Consider the following 15,962-nt stretch of genomic DNA (forward strand, 5'->3'; position numbering starts at 1 on the left):
TTTTGCTACTGGTTCTCCGAACCACCCGCCGCCATCGCTACCGGATTGGGCGATCCGGTCCGAATCGGGAGGATTTCACCCCTGCTTTGAATGCTGGTGGGTGATAGCAGTGGAAGTTGCCAAATTTTTCCCTGAATTTAGAAGACACCAAAGAATTCAAGGGTTCTCTGTGTCAGTAACACAGCTCAGGTTATAATACAATGTGCCTGTGAACTTGAACCCACAGAAACAACAAAGCACATGCTTCTCCAGGAGCTTTATTAGGCAGACATTAGTATCGGGTTCGTCTCTCTAATACTGCATAAATACTCAGGCTGCACAGGACAATTCTATATCTCCTTGCTGCTTTCAGAGAGTCACTCTGGTACAAAATACAGTGTAATGTTGCCAGGTTCTACAGAGCAGCACTTAAAAATTGGGCAAATGATAGATGACCTGTGCCATAAAGTAGTCTTAAGAATCATCATACTGTGTGCACTGTGGAGTGATAGATTTAATCTGCCACATGCTAAACTTTATGCACTCTACAGGAATTTTATCCCTCCGTGCTCCATTTAAGCCTCTGTTTTTATATATACTCTTTCATTTATGTCTATTGTTTTTTTTGTATAATTACTATTTTTACCCTATGGTTACTTTCTCTACTTTTTAACTGAATATACCTCACATTCATTATATTAGTCTTTCACTGTAATAAATGTTTTAAACTTTAAAATAATCCAGTTATATTTAATTTTTGTCATATTTAATTCTCTACTGTTATTTTGGGGCACATCTGTTGTCACATTTTTATGATTCAGGCACTAAAAATGTTTGAAATAGCTCAAAAGCTTCTGGATCTTTGAGAGGACTATTCCATAATACGGACTGTTAGTGACTACAACATTCTGAGGTCTTTGTAGAACAAAATGGGACATTAGCACAGAGAGAATGGAAGATTGGAAGAGTTTCATGGCTGACTGGCTACTATAAGAATTCATTGCAAAGAGTATGTTTTTATTCATTCTGCGAAAATAGTCATTGGATGTCATTATGCAAAGATTCCGACTAGACAAACTGAAAGAGCTATAAACGGAATTATTGAATTCCAAACAAGTAACACCCATATAGTACAACAAGTAGCTTAATGAAATCCCGGAAAACCTACGAACACTATATATAACCCTAACTCATAAAATCAAGCAAAATTCAGCAACAGCTGTCTGTCATAGCGAGAGTTGCTGGTGCCCTAGGGCCAGGCCAGAAGCCAGCAGTCTACAATCGGATAAAGACTCCCATTAATTCAGAATAAAAGTTTGAAGCTCAGATTTAAAGGTAAGAAAAGATCCATTATCTGGAGAATAATGGGGAGCCAGTTACAACGATTGCAAAGATCCAGTTTGGCTTAGTAGTCCAGGGTACAGACTGGGAAGTGCTCAGTTCAAGTCCCGCATTAGGCACAGAGCCATCTGGGCATCTTTGGCCATTGCCTCTCTCAGGCCTAGGAAGCAGGAAAGGAAGAAACCACTTCTGAAAATCCTTGCCAAGGAAATTGCAGAGAAAGCAATCCAGCCAGTCCCCAGGTGTCAAGTCTGACTTGACGGCACCTAAAAGAAACATTGGGTATAAAGACTGCAAAGAAGTTCCAGTTCAGTGTTAAATCAGGCCAGGCATAAAGGTAGCTTCCAGGAGCAGCTATGGATGGAATATTGCCAATCGAAAGGCAAAAAGTTTGTCCATAAAGGGAGATAGGTGGGTAGGGGAGATTAAAATGAAGCTCTTTCTTAGCCCAGGGTGCTCTCTAGGAAATGCTTTCTATCCTTTGAGTTCCCAAAAGTAAAGACGTATGTTGGTGTTGTTTTCATTCAGATTCCTCTATGCCACAGATATTAAAGCAAACAGCTGAACTGCACCTTCCGAGTCTAGTTTGGCTACCATCTCCATCCCTACCACATTAGTTCTACATTAAAAATAGCAGTGGTGGGTGCCTTTTAACAAAGGGTTGAGGCGCCTTCTTGAACCTAAAACACTCCTGTACACTCCCACTGACTGTAGGGTACCTTTTACTCGTCATCTCCACTGCATCGTTCCTATTCTATCTTGCACCCTGCATACTTGCATACCAGGGGTGAAATTCAGCAGGTTCTGACAGGTTCTAGAGAAACGGTAGCGGAAATTTTGAGTAGTTTGGAGAACCGGCAAATACTACCTCTGGCTGTTCTTAGAGTGGGCTGAGAATGGGGATTTTGCAGTATTCTTTCCCTGCCATGCCCACCAAGCCAAGCCATGCCCACAGAACCCGTAGTAAAAAAATTTGAATTCCACCACTGCTGCATACCCTCCATGATTCACGTAGAGCCTCTTGCTGTTCCTGTGCACCATATCACAGTCACTTCCTCACATGCCCTTCCAAATTTTTCCATCTATCCCCACACACTTCTGTCACTCCCCCACCCCAACAGGAGACACATCCTGGCATAAGACTTGCAGCTTCCTGTAAGTTTTCTCAGTGACTTTTCTTGTGAGACGCTGGCGGGAAGTTTCCTTGTGTGACTGCCAGTTAACCATGATAATCAGAACTTCACAGATCAGCAATGCTAAGCTATGCAGTGGCTTTTTTAAAGATAAAAATTCTGATCAGCTTTATCATTGTAAGTTGAGGATTTCTTGCACTGTACCCAATGGCCGTCCCATTGCTTTTTCCAATCATTTCCCATCTGAAATCGCTGAAAATTAGTGAAATTAACCATAGAGAAAGTATTCCCATGTGAGTTTTTTTCCTTACTGCTGAAATCAGCTAAGCAGGGGTTGCATGAAATTCCCTCGTTTAGATAGGCAAGGTGACCTAGAGCAGGGATCGGCAACCTTAAATACTATTTACGGGACCACCTACTGCCACAAACAGCCTCCTACCGGCCGGTACGCTCTCATAGAGAGAGGCTCCTCCAGGTGCCGTCAGCCAAACAATGTCAACTGGCGGCCCCCAGGGGGAGGGCCTTCTCTGTGGGAGCACCTACTATCTGGAACGAGCTCCCCCTGGAGATACGGAGGATCCCGGATCTGCGCACTTTCCGCCGTGCTCTTAAGACCCTCCTATTTCAGCAGGCCGGCCTGGCCTAATTTTCTCCCCTTTCTTTTAAATTTTTAAACTGAAATTTTAATTTGTTTTTAAATTATTGGGAATTTTAATTGTCTCGGGCGAAACTATTTACTTTGGTTTTAATTATGTTTTTTAACTTTTGTATTTATGTGTTTTATTCTGTGCCTGTTCACCGCCCTGAGTCCTTCGGGAGTAGGGCGGTATACAAATCTAAGAAATGAAATGAAATGAAAAATGAAATACTCAAAAGAGCCACAAAGGTCTTAACTGGAAGCCCCCATTCAATTCTGGAGCCAACCGGAAGTCCGGATCCCCCATCATAGTCTCCTCCTAGCACAGCATCCTTTTTCCTCTGCTGACTGGAAGTCGGTTCCCCCACCAAAGAGTCTCCTCCTAGCATGGTATCATTTTTCCTCTACCTGTCCTAATCGAAAGCCCTATCAATTGTGGAGCCGACCAGCAACGGGGAGCCGCAGCAGAGGGATGAAAGAGCCACATGCGGCTCCAGAGCCGTGGGTTGCTAACCACTGACCTAGAGAATTGTTGTGGAGTTTTAGGTTGCCTTTGTCTAATTTCCTTCAATCTACCAGTGAAAGGAGGGTCATTTTAAAGATAAAAATCTTTTAAAAGGGATTGGTGAAACAGGAAACAGTAGAACATTCCTTGGCATACGGTACTGTGCAGGGGTGGGTTCTAATATTTTTTACTACCGGTTCTGTGGGCGTGGCTTATTTTGTGGGTGTGGCTTGGAGGTCATGTGACTAGGTGGGCATGGCTAGCTGGTCAGAGTCATTTCTGAAAGGTCCTCGCACTTACGACCAGTCCTCGCACTTACAACCCGACTCATTTGTTTGCTTTTAACACTGATCAGATATAGGACGGCCCTTTGAAGCCCCGCGGCAAGAGTTTAAACAGTTTTTTTCCCTCTAGTCATCAGCTGGGACTCAGGAGGCAGCAATAGATTGGGGGTGGGACCAAATAAAAGGTAAGAATAATGTGGGGGGTGGGGGGGTGAGAGGGCAGGGGGAGAACCAGTTCAGTGACGTCATATCGTCACCGCTACCGGCTCGGCTGAACCGGACCGAACCGGGAGGAACCCACCACTGGTACTGTGAAAAGAATGGGTGAGCATTCAGGTGAACATTTTGCTATGGCTCTCCAGTCTTAAATAGGCCCTGCATTTTCGCTGCCTCAATGGAATTTTGTAGCAGGCAGAGAAAACCTTGGTCGGTTGGTCCTGTCTCATTCCGAGGGATCCCTCCTGATCTATGGAGTCCCAAAATGAGACTCAACTTTGAGGATCTGGTTCCTGCTTGCCACCTGTGCATAGAGAAAATCTCCCTGTTCTCCTGCACAGAGATGAGCAACGGGGAAGGCAAAAGCTGGTCTGGATTTCTCTGAGGAATGGACTTCATGCCAGGCTCCATTTCCAAGGAGAGATAATTTCCAATAGGAATGCCTGTTGACAACCATGTAGAAAGTTAGCACCCACCCCTCTCCTAGAAGAATGAAATATTTTAGGAAATATTAAAAAGGCAGGATATTATATTTCCCTGGATGAGATATTGAGAAACATGCTCTTGGAGACAGAAACTCAGCCCCAGCTCCCTGCCCCCAGCAGATATTTTGGTGCCACCTTATCTACAAGACAAAAGACTGGGCCAGCCTATCTACAAAACAAAAGACCTTCAGCTCTAGGATGATGGAATTATAATTCAGGGCAAAGCCATTTAGCCACAATAGGAATTGCCCTTCATTGCATCACCCAGCAAGATTCAACCAAGCCTGGGACACAGACAGCCTACAAAGTTAGTGATGATCCCCGCATAGCCCCCTGGGAGTCTACATTTCTTGAACAGGAACAGGAAGCTCAAGGGCAAGGCCCAAGAGAGTATAAATATCTCTCTCTGTCCTTCATGTGTTCAGCTGCACTAGGACTTCAAACCCATGTGGTCCTGTCCCATCAATAAACCATCTTTCCAATCAGCCTCCATGTTTCCAGTGTCTTTCTCCCCACTTGGAACTGAACTCAGATGGATATTTCTTCCAACAATCACTTGATAGAAAGAAGGGTGGAAAGTATAATTGTGTTGTTTTTCTTTTTTCCAATTCCTTTCCCATATATATCTTATTTTCTATATTTGTTTTTGTTTGTTTTATGTTTTATTACAGTAAACATTTCTAAACAACAAGGGCAGGTGTGTCAAATGGAGAATATGGTAACTTTTTATGCAGTTTTGTGTGCACCTGTTTTATACCATCCTTTTTGCAACTGTGAAATGTTTCTTTGGAAGGTTTATCACTTCCTTTAACCAAATATAGACAGTCACCTCTTCCTTCTAAGCCCCATTTTTCTAGGCCCTGTTGTGTATGCAACTCTTTGCTTTGATCTAATGGTGACCCCCTGCAAGGGATTTGACGGAATCACATGGCATTTAGAAGATTTAAAATCTCCTCCTTCAAGATCAAAGCTGGCTTGCAACCCCAGTTAGGATTCCTCCCATGTAGATGTGGTTCAGATGCAATCCTAGCGGATGCTTTCTCGTTTATCCCAGGTTTCGCTATTCTATTACTGGTAATAGGATGAAGCTGGTAATCATTTAGGTCTCAAGAATTTCATGAACCAATAGTAACAGGAACAGAGTTGGAAGGGACCTTGGAGGTCATCTAGTCCAGGGGTCTCCAACCATGGCAACTTTAAGACTTGTGGACTTCAACTCCCAGAATTCCTCAGTTAGATGGCTGAGGAATTCTGGGAGTTGAAGTCCACAAGTCTTAAAGTTGCCAAGGTTGGAAATCCCTGGACTAGTCCAACCCCCTGCTCAAGCAAGAGACTTATACTAGGGTCGTGATGGCAAACCTATGGCACGCGTGCCACAGATGGCACACGGAGCCATATCTGTGGGCATGCGAGCGTTGCCCTAGCTCAGCTCCAGCAAGCACACGTGTGCAGGCCAGCTGATTTTCGGCCTTTCGGGCCCACCGGAAGTCAGGAAACGAGCTGTTTCCGGCCTCTGGAGGGCCTCTGGGAGGGTGGGGTAGGCTGTTTTCGCCCTCCCCAGGCTCCAAGAAAGCCTCTGGAGCCTGGGGAAGGCCAATAACGGGCCTACCAAGCCCACCGGTAACCTTTTTGCCGTCACGTGCCAAAAGTGGGAGTGTGGAGGGGTCGCGTGCACATGTGCGGGGCATGGGGGTATTGAATTATGGGTGTGGGCACGCTCGCATGCAACCCTCCTGTGTTCCCCCCACTTTTAGGGTTAGCCATCACTGTACTAGGGATTCGAACCGTTGAACTGCTGACCTTTCTGATCAACTTTGAGGGCCCAGCAACCGGCTTAATCTTGCAAAGTTAAGTAGACTCAACCTTCACTCTTCAAGCTTCCCTCAGTTTGCAAAAGCAGGTTTTGAGGAGTTACTGTTATGTACTGGGCATACTCCAATGTTTAGGCCCCCTGTTGGAACGAATATATATGGGAACGTGTTGTGATTGGTTGACCTAGCTGACAGGGGAGTATATAAGAGCTGTCAAGAAGGGCTCGGGTGTTCGTTCGCATGTATATGTTAATTGGTTAGGTTGTCAGTTCCAGTTAATAAAAGAGTTACCTCAGCTGTTCATGAGTTGTCAAATATAAATGAATACAGTATTTATTACTGGCGACGAAGGTGGGATAGCGGACCCAGCGGAAGAAACGCAATCGAGGACAGCAGCCTGAGGTAACCTCTGAGGTAACAGTGAAACGAAGCAGATATAAGGCCATGGCGGCACAACAGATGTTTCCCCCATTTGACCAAGGCAAAGAGACATGGGATGCTTATATTGCCAGATTTGAATGTTTTTTAATTGCCAATGACTATACTAATCTCTCGGCTGAGAGGAAGAGGGCATATTTCCTCAGTTTTTGTGGCCCTGAAATGTTCGACACAGCTATGACCCTTATGGCCCCTCAATCAATTCATGCTGGTACGTGGGAGGATTTTCTGGCCAAACTTAAAAGACACTATGCACCTGCACCCTCCCGAATCGCCCGCAGACAACATTTCTATCACCGTGACCAAGCCCCAGGTGAATCGATTAATCAATATGTCGCGGCGTTGCGAAGGGCTGCCCGTCACTGCCAATTTGACAACCTAGATGACTACTTGTTAGACCGCCTTGTGAGTGGCGTGCGCGATAAGAACTTGAAGCAGCGTTTGATCGCCAATGCTGACCTCACATTTCAAGAGGCTTTACGGGAGGCATGTGCCGCGGAATTAGCTACCCTATCCATTGCCGAACTACCCCGTGGCCAGACCGCTCCCAGTTCTGAGACTGGCGCGAACTCAGCTAATGAAATTGTGACTGAACGGTATTCTGACTCAGAAGAAGAGGAAGGCGAGGTTTGCCAAATTAAAGGGACTAAGGCTAGGCAAGTGAGGGAGAGGAACAAAACTGATGGATTCCCCGGGTGTTACAGTTGCGGGGGACAGCACGTTCGTGCGTCATGCCGTTGGAGAGACGCTGTCTGTAGGCTCTGTGGGCGGCGAGGACATATTGCCAGGGTGTGTCGCTCGGCGCAGCCGCAGATCAACTCGCGTTCCCCTGCTGAAAACAACGCGCCACGCCGTTCCGGCCCGAGACCCACGCATACGCGCCAACGACAAGGATTTTCCGCCATCAATCGAGTGACGTCACGCCAGCGAGCGGTAAATCCAAAGATTACTCTGACAGTTCAGATAGAAGGGCGCCCGTGCAACATGGAAGTGGACACGGGATCCTCCACAACCATCGTATCGTGGAGCACGATCAAACGTCTAGTGCCGAAGCTGGCCAAGCGACACCTCAAACCTTGTTCTCTGCTGCTGAAGGACTACCAGGGCACCCTGATTCCGGTTGTGGGAACCGGTACCTTCAGAGTTACTTTTCATGAATTTCAGGGTCGTCTCTCTTTAATAGTCGTTGATGGCCCATTACCTAGCTTACTCGGCCTGAATTGGTTCGCCGCCCTGGGCCTTACTATACAGGGCATTCACTCTATCCAATCATCTGAATTAGACCTCTTGGCGCGTGAATTCCCGTCTGTTTTTTCCGATTCGTTGGGCAAATACACTGGCACTCCCGTATCATTCAGCCTTGATCCTGCGGTTCCTCCAAAACGCCTTAAGCCACGCCGGGTGCCTCTTGCATTACGACCGCGCGTAGACGAAGAACTGGACAAGCTTATTCATCAAGGCGTTTTAGAACCTGTAGATTACGCCCGTTGGGAAACCCCCACTGTCATCGCAATTAAAGCCAACGGCTCCATCCGCATCTGCGCTGACTACCGGGCAACGATTAATCACGCCCTGCAGGATCACGCCTATCCTGTCCCGGTAGTCCAGCATTTGCTGCATTCCCTGGGCCAGGGGTCAGTTTTCGCAAAGCTTGATCTATCCCAGGCATACCAGCAACTGCCTGTGGATGATCTCACCGCCGACGCACAGACCATCATCACACATCGTGGGGCTTTTCGTTGTCGCCGCCTACAGTTCGGTGTTTCGGTTGCTCCTGGGATTTTTCAAAGTCTTATGGAGCGGTTACTCTATGGAATCCCAGGGGTCGCCCCTTACTTTGATGACATCATCGTTTCAGCTGCCTCTGTCCCTCAACTACTGTCTCGTCTCCGACGCGTCCTCACAGTTTTTAAGCAGGCGGGGCTCACTGTTAAGAAGGACAAGTGTCTTGTTGCTGTGTCACAAGTGGAATTCCTCGGATTCCTTATCGACCGCCACGGCATCCACCCAACCCCCGCGAAGACTAAGGCCATCCTGGATGCTCCACCTCCAACTTCCAAAGCTGAACTTCAAGCCTTCCTCGGCTTATTAAACTTCTATGCCGTTTTTCTGCCACATAAGGCTTCTGTGGCTGAGCCCCTACACCGGTTGCTGGACCGTGGGGCTAAGTGGGTGTGGGATACCCGGGCTGAAACTGCTTTTGCCGCTGTTAAGCGTTTACTTGTGTCTAATGCTGTTCTTGTTCAATATTCTGCTACCCTCCCCTTGGTTCTTGCATGCGACGCCTCTCCCTATGGGGTGGGCGCAGTGTTAAGTCATACCTTCCCTGATGGCCGTGAGGCTCCTATTGCCTTCTATTCCCGCACCTTAGCCCCTGCAGAGAGGAACTATTCGCAATTAGACAAGGAGGCATTAGCCATTATCGCAGGGGTTAAGAGGTTTCACGATTACTTATATGGCCGGCATTTCTCCATTCTGACGGACCATAAACCCCTGTTAGGGTTGTTGGCCGGGGATCGTCAATCTCCACAGTTCCTATCGCCTAGGCTTACCCGTTGGTCTGTTTTCCTATCTGCTTATTCCTATTCCCTTACATACGTGCCTGGAAAACATCTGGCACATGCAGACGCTCTGAGTCGCTGCCCCCTTAAATTGCTCCTCTGTGACCCAGCCCCGGTGTCATCCGTCCTCTTGATTGATGACTCCCCCCTGCCTGTCACTGCAGCGGACATTGCTTCGGCGTCCGCTAGGGATAAAGAGTTGTCCACGGTTCTGAAATGGGTTCTCAGGGGGTGGCCTAGTGATGAGTTGGGCCCCGAATGGAGACCGTATACTCTCAGGAAGTCTGAGCTTTCTACTCAAGAGGGCTGTCTACTCTGGGGACACAGGGTAATAGTCCCCGCCTCCCTGCGGGACTCAGTTCTGTCAACGTTACATATAGGCCATCCGGGGATTGTCCGGATGAAGGCCCTTGCACGCGCGTATCTCTGGTGGCCAAAATTGGATGACTGCATTTCAACGTGGGTTTCTACGTGCCAGGTGTGTCAAGAGTCCCGGCCAATGCCACCTAGAGGGGTGCCCAGGGAGTGGGAAGAACCGAGAGGACCCTGGTCCCGTGTGCACGTGGATTTTGCAGGGCCCATCCGCGGTCAGATGTTCTTGGTCCTGGTCGATGCTTTCTCCAAATGGGTCGAGGTGGTGGCCATGGCCTCCACCTCCACAGAGGCACTCTGCCGTGTTTTGCGCACCCTGTTCGCAACCCACGGATTGCCGGACGAACTCGTGTCCGACAATGGCCCTCAATTGACCTCCACGGGGTTTGAAGTGTTCCTTGCAGGGTATGGGATTCGCCATTGCCTTATTTCTCCTTACCATCCGGCCAGTAATGGCCGGGCTGAAAGGGCAGTGAGGTCAACGAAAGAGGCGTTGGGGCGCATGGGAACTAGCAACTGGCAATCAAAATTATCTGAGTATCTCCTTACGCAGCACTCCACTCCGTGTCCCCTGACCAATCGCAGCCCTGCGGAGCTTCTCATGGGCCGCCGTTTGCGTACGGTGCTGGACAGATTACATCCTGAATACACGCACCGTACTCCGTTACTCTCCAGCCGGGCCACTGGCAGGCTGGAGGAAGGGGACTTGGTTTATGCCCGTAACTATACGGGCCAGCCCTTATGGCTTCCTGGGGTTATAGCAGAGGTTACCGGCCCATGTTCGTATAAGATAGACATGGGGGATAATCGGATGTGGAGGCGGCATCTAGACCAGATACGGGTTAGGCACGACCCTAGAGCCAGGGGGACGGGGCCACGCGAGGTAGACACGGACATTAATCAGGATGATGAGGCCCCTACGACACAAGCCAATGCCCGCCTAAACCAAGCTCACCTGCCCTTGCTCCAAGAGTTGTCGGGGGACCGGCTGCCACAAGACCAGCAAATGGCAAGCAGCCAGAAGGATACAGCCTCGTTAAACGAAAGGCCATCTGCGGAGAGACAGACCCCTAGCTATGCCACCGAGACAAATAACGGGCAAACTCCTAGCTATGTCCCTGAACCAAATAACAACTTACCTGACTCGAGGAGTAACTGTCGCGGTACGGCACAGGAAATAAGCGAAGGTCAGGGTCAGCAAGCAGAACCAGTAGTCCCACGCCGCTCCAGTCGAGTCCGCCGTTGGCCGGGGCACCTGCGGGATTACGCATGTGCATTCTAGGGATAAAGGGGTGTTATGTACTGGGCATACTCCAATGTTTAGGCCCCCTGTTGGAACGAATATATATGGGAACGTGTTGTGATTGGTTGACCTAGCTGACAGGGGAGTATATAAGAGCTGTCAAGAAGGGCTCGGGTGTTCGTTCGCATGTATATGTTAATTGGTTAGGTTGTCAGTTCCAGTTAATAAAAGAGTTACCTCAGCTGTTCATGAGTTGTCAAATATAAATGAATACAGTATTTATTAGTTACCCTTGCTTCCTCCAGACGAATAACTGGTTGGAAGAGAATTCACCCATCCACAAATGATGTGTACTTGTTGCTGTTGGTATGCACATTGTTTCTCACACCCACCTATCCTTCCCGAAAACAAAGCCGCTGGGTCAGTTATAGTAGCTATGAGTGCATCCCTGAAGAACAGGTTAGCGATCGATCGATCCAAAGTGAAGCTATCTAGGTGCTGAAAACCACTTAGTGGCGCCTACAGTAATGGATCAAAAATCTTGCAAACAACGAGCGATTTTCAGCCTTACGTCGCTAGAGGGCGCTCCATGCAATGAGTAAAACCCGGTGACTAGAAAGCCGTCAATACAGTGGCGGCATCGATGGTTGATGAATACTGACATCCAACGAGAGGGGAAGCGACGGAGCCGAATGGTGTTGAAGCATAGAGTACTGGATTTCTAGAGAGGAGAAGAACAGAGGGATCTCCTTTTCCGGCTGACCCATGGGAGGACTGAGGTGTGCAGGGCGGCTCTCCTGCTGTTCCCAGGACGGCAGTAGCTGGAAGGTGAATTGAGGACAGGTGGAGGAGAGGCGGGGAGCAACGAGGGTTGTTTGGTTTCCTCCCCATTGTAGAAATAGAGAAGAAACCAGACTGAATCATGTCTGTTGTTGCAGCATGTTCCTTCCCTCCCCAAATTTTGTTCCAGTGGTGCTGGTCGCTTTAAAAGTAGTGCCTGCAGTTTTCTGTTGGTTGGGAGATTTTAAAAAGTCTCCTTCGATTTAGGGTTGACTCTTTGTGATTTTTATGATCTTGTTGTTTTCTTGGAAACTGGGAAATTGCATGCACAAAACTGGCGATTATATCTTGCAGATGCTTTGATCACGTTTTTTATTGGTTGAAGCCCCTCATCTATTGAAGCCCTCTCTTCCTCTAAAATGAGACTGAAAATTACACGTGGACTTTTAACATACTTACATTGGTAGGTGTGCCTATATTTGTCTCTTTGTGCATATCTGCATACCTAGCCTCTGTATGTCCTGCTATATTTGAAAATAACAGTTTGTAATTCTAAGAATTTGTCATTTGCTGAAGTCCAGAAGAGAATTTAATGCTTATGTGAATATTTAAACTTGAATCTTGCTGGTAAGTATATTTGTTTGTGTGCATAACTGTATGGGGGTGCAGTGGCTGAATAGTTAAAAATGCTGAGCTTTCCAGCTAAACCTGACAGCTGGGATTTGAGAGCAGAGCTCCATGCAACAGAGTGAACTCCCATTACTTGCCCCAGCTTCTAGCAACCTAGTAGTTTGAAAGCATGCAAATACAAATTGATTAATAGGTATCACTCTGATGAGAAGGTAATAGAGTTCTATGTGCCTTTGGTGTGAGGTAAAGGTTCTCCTCGCACGTATGTGCTAGTCATTCCCAACTCTAGGGGGCGGTGCTCATCTCCGTTTCAAAGCCGAAGAGCCAGCACTGTCCAAAGTAGTCTCCGTGGTCATGTGGCTGCAATGACTAAACGCCAAAGGCGCACGGAACGCTGTTACCTTCCCACCAAAAGTGGTCCCTATTTTTCTACTTGCATTTTATACGTGCTTTCGAACTGCTAGGTTGGCAGAAGCTGGGACAAGTAAAGGGAGCTCACCCCATTACGCGGCACTAGGGATTCGAACCGCTGAACTCCCGACCTTTTGTTTGACAGGCTCAGCGTCTTAGCCACTGAGCCACAGCGTCCCTTACTTTGGTGTAGAGACATTTGGCCTTGGGTGTAGAGACATGCTAACTGCGTGACCACTGAAATTGTCTTTGGACAATGCTGGCTTCCTGGGCCAAGAAACAAAAGAACAGAATAGTAGAGTTGGAAGGAACCTTGAAGGTCTTCTAATCCAACCCCCTGTTTAAGCAGGAGACCCTGTGCCATTCCAGACAAGTGGCTGTCCAGTTTCTTAAAAACCTCTAGTGATGGAGCATTCACAACTTCTGAAGGCAAGCTGTTCCACTGTTTGATTGTTCTCACTGTTAGGAAATTTCTCCTTAGTTCTAAGTTGGTTCTCTCCTTGATTAGTTTCCATCCATTGCTTCTTGTCTTGCCTTCTGGTGCTTTGGAGAATAGGTTGACCCCCTCTTCTTTGTGGCGGCCCCTCAAATACTGGACTACTGCTATTATGTTATCCCTAGTCCTTCTTTTCTCTAGATTACACAAACCCAATTACTACAATAATTCTTCATGTGTTTTAGCCTCCCAATAATCTTTGTTGCTGTTTTCTGCACTCTTTTCAGAGTCTCTACATGGTTTTTCTAATATGGCGACCAAAGCTGGATCCAATATTTGAAGTGTGGTCTTACTAAGGATTTATAAAGCGGTATTAATACTTTACGTGATCTTGATTCTCTTCTATTCTGTCCTCTGCTAATGCAACCTAGGATTGAATTGGCTTTTTTGTCTGTTGCAACATACTGCTGGCCCATATTTAAGTGATTGTCCACTAGGACTTCAAGATCCCAGTCATGGTTACTGCTATTGAGTCAGGTTTCATCTTATCTTTACCTGTACTATTGGTTTTTATTGCCTAAGTTTAAAACCTTACTTTTCTCTACATTGAATTTAATTTTGTTACATAGGGCACAGTGTTCAAGTCTGTTGAGATCTATCTGGGGTGTTGGCTATTCCTGTCCGTTTAGTGTCATCTGCAAATTTGATGAGTTCCCTTTCTATTCCCTCATCTAAATCATTTATGAAGATGTTGATGAGTACTGGGCCTAAAATGGAAACTTGAGGTACCCCACTTACTTACTTCCATGTAGATGTAGTTTCTTTAAGGACAACACATTGAGTGCAATCTGTCAGCCAGTTACAAATACATCTGGTGGTGATACTATCTATCCCACATTTTTAAAGCTTATCAATAAGGGACTGGTTTGGATAAAACTCAGCAGCACTTTGCGGCTGTTGATAAAAATAGGATTGCCAATGTCCAATAATGGATATGGCAGAAGAACAAGAAGAAGCTCTGCTTTCTCTCTACTGCCCATTACTTTCTTGCCATCTTCTCTCATTAGTGGACCAATTGTTTCTTTGACTTTTTCTTATTTTTTTATATGTTGAAAGAAACTTTTAAAATCATTTTTGTCATGTCTGCAGGGCTTATTTCATTCTGAGCCTTAGCTTTTCTGACTTCATCTTTGCAAGTTCAGGCTATTTGTTTGCATTCTGCCTTAGTTATATATCCCTCTTTCCATTTTTTGTACTTTTGTTTTTCAATTTATCAGAGAGTTCTTTGTGTAACCATGCTGGTTTCTTCTTGGATTTTTTGTTTTTCTTTTTCAGTGGTATTGAGGTGGACTGGGCTTTTATAATCATATTTCTCAGAGTTTCACAACCTTGTTGTTTTCTCCTTTAAGATTTTCATCCACGGAATCCTTCCCAAGCTCTCTAAATTCGTTAAAATCAGCTCCTTTGAAATTTAAGACACTAGTTTGATTATGTTCTATTGTTTGTGTTTGCACTATATTGAATTCCAATATGATGTGGTCACTCTCCCCCAAAGTTGCGGCAACTTCAACTCCATTTATTATTCTATGTTAGTAAGAATTAAGTCCAGTATATCTGTCCCTCTAGTTCCTCTTCTACCTTTTGGATGACAAAGTTGTCAGCCAGATTGGTCAGGAACCTGTTCAATCTCCCACGTGATGCAGAGATTGTCACCCAGTTGATGTCAGGCTAGTTGAAGTTCCCCATTACTGCTATGGTATGTTTCCAACATACATTTGTTAACTGGTTAGCAAAAAGTTCATCTATTTCTTTTGGTTGGGTGGCCTGTATTATACACCTAAGACAATGGAGATGAGCACTGTGCACTAGAGTCAGAAATGACTGACAGGAAAATATTTAGCTATTGCTAATCTATATAATCTGTCCTCAGCATTTTCTCATATATTTGAAAATAACAGTTTGTAATCCTAAGAGTTTGTGATTTACTGAAGTCCAGAAGAGAATTTAATGTTTGTGTGAATATTTGAATTTGGATCCCGCTAGTCTTCTGTGGGTCAAATGAATCATACTTAATGTTAGAGGTTAAAGTAGCATTTTGGTATGTTGCTTTTTCATTATAATGCATGCTTTTCACATGTTGTGCAGCGATTTTATAAATAACCATTAAACTGAGGGTTTATGTCCATTTTATAGACAAAGAGGATACCAGGAAGAGAATTCCAGACAAGTGAGAATCCAAACCAGCATTAAAAAAGAAAGCAAATGAAGCCAACAATTAAAGTCTTTTCCGCCTCCTCCAGAAATGCACAAAATTCTTCCTCAGGAAGGTGACAGACAAAAGAAAGAATAATAGGAAGAGAATTTTGAGCTGGAAAAAACTTGAGTATGTGGAACTCAAGGAAACTTTGCAGAAAAAGATGAAATGGAATAATTTGCAAATTCAGAAAAATGGAAATAATCTGGAAATCAGTGAGGAGGAAGAGGTCACTTGTATAATCACATCGGACAGGCAGTCATGCAAACCTTGCCCTGTGAAGAAAACATAGCTTGAATGAAAGCAACAGCCAAGAAGGGATCCAAAATATTTTTGATCTTCAGAATCCAAAAATATGATTAGTGGAAAAGCTCCATAAATGTGCATACTGTGGGAAATGCAGAGATTGCAGATCAACCCTGATTATACATGAGAGGAACCACACT

General features: G+C 45.9%; 1 long non-coding RNA gene across 1 annotated transcript; it reads left to right on the plus strand.

Annotated features, from left to right (window-relative positions):
• Positions 1-11,767: 11,767 nt before the first annotated feature.
• On the plus strand, positions 11,768-15,950 carry LOC139312079 (uncharacterized). Its single transcript, XR_011599967.1, has 3 exons — positions 11,768-11,833; positions 12,140-12,248; positions 15,456-15,950. It is a non-coding gene; the product is annotated as an uncharacterized lncRNA (long non-coding RNA).
• The last annotated feature ends 12 nt before the right edge of the window (positions 15,951-15,962 follow it).

Source organism: Pituophis catenifer, unplaced genomic scaffold, assembly GCF_029215685.1.
Source record: "Pituophis catenifer annectens isolate HBS135680 unplaced genomic scaffold, rPitCat1.0.hap2 SCAF_2, whole genome shotgun sequence".
Lineage (NCBI taxonomy): Eukaryota > Metazoa > Chordata > Lepidosauria > Squamata > Colubridae > Pituophis > Pituophis catenifer.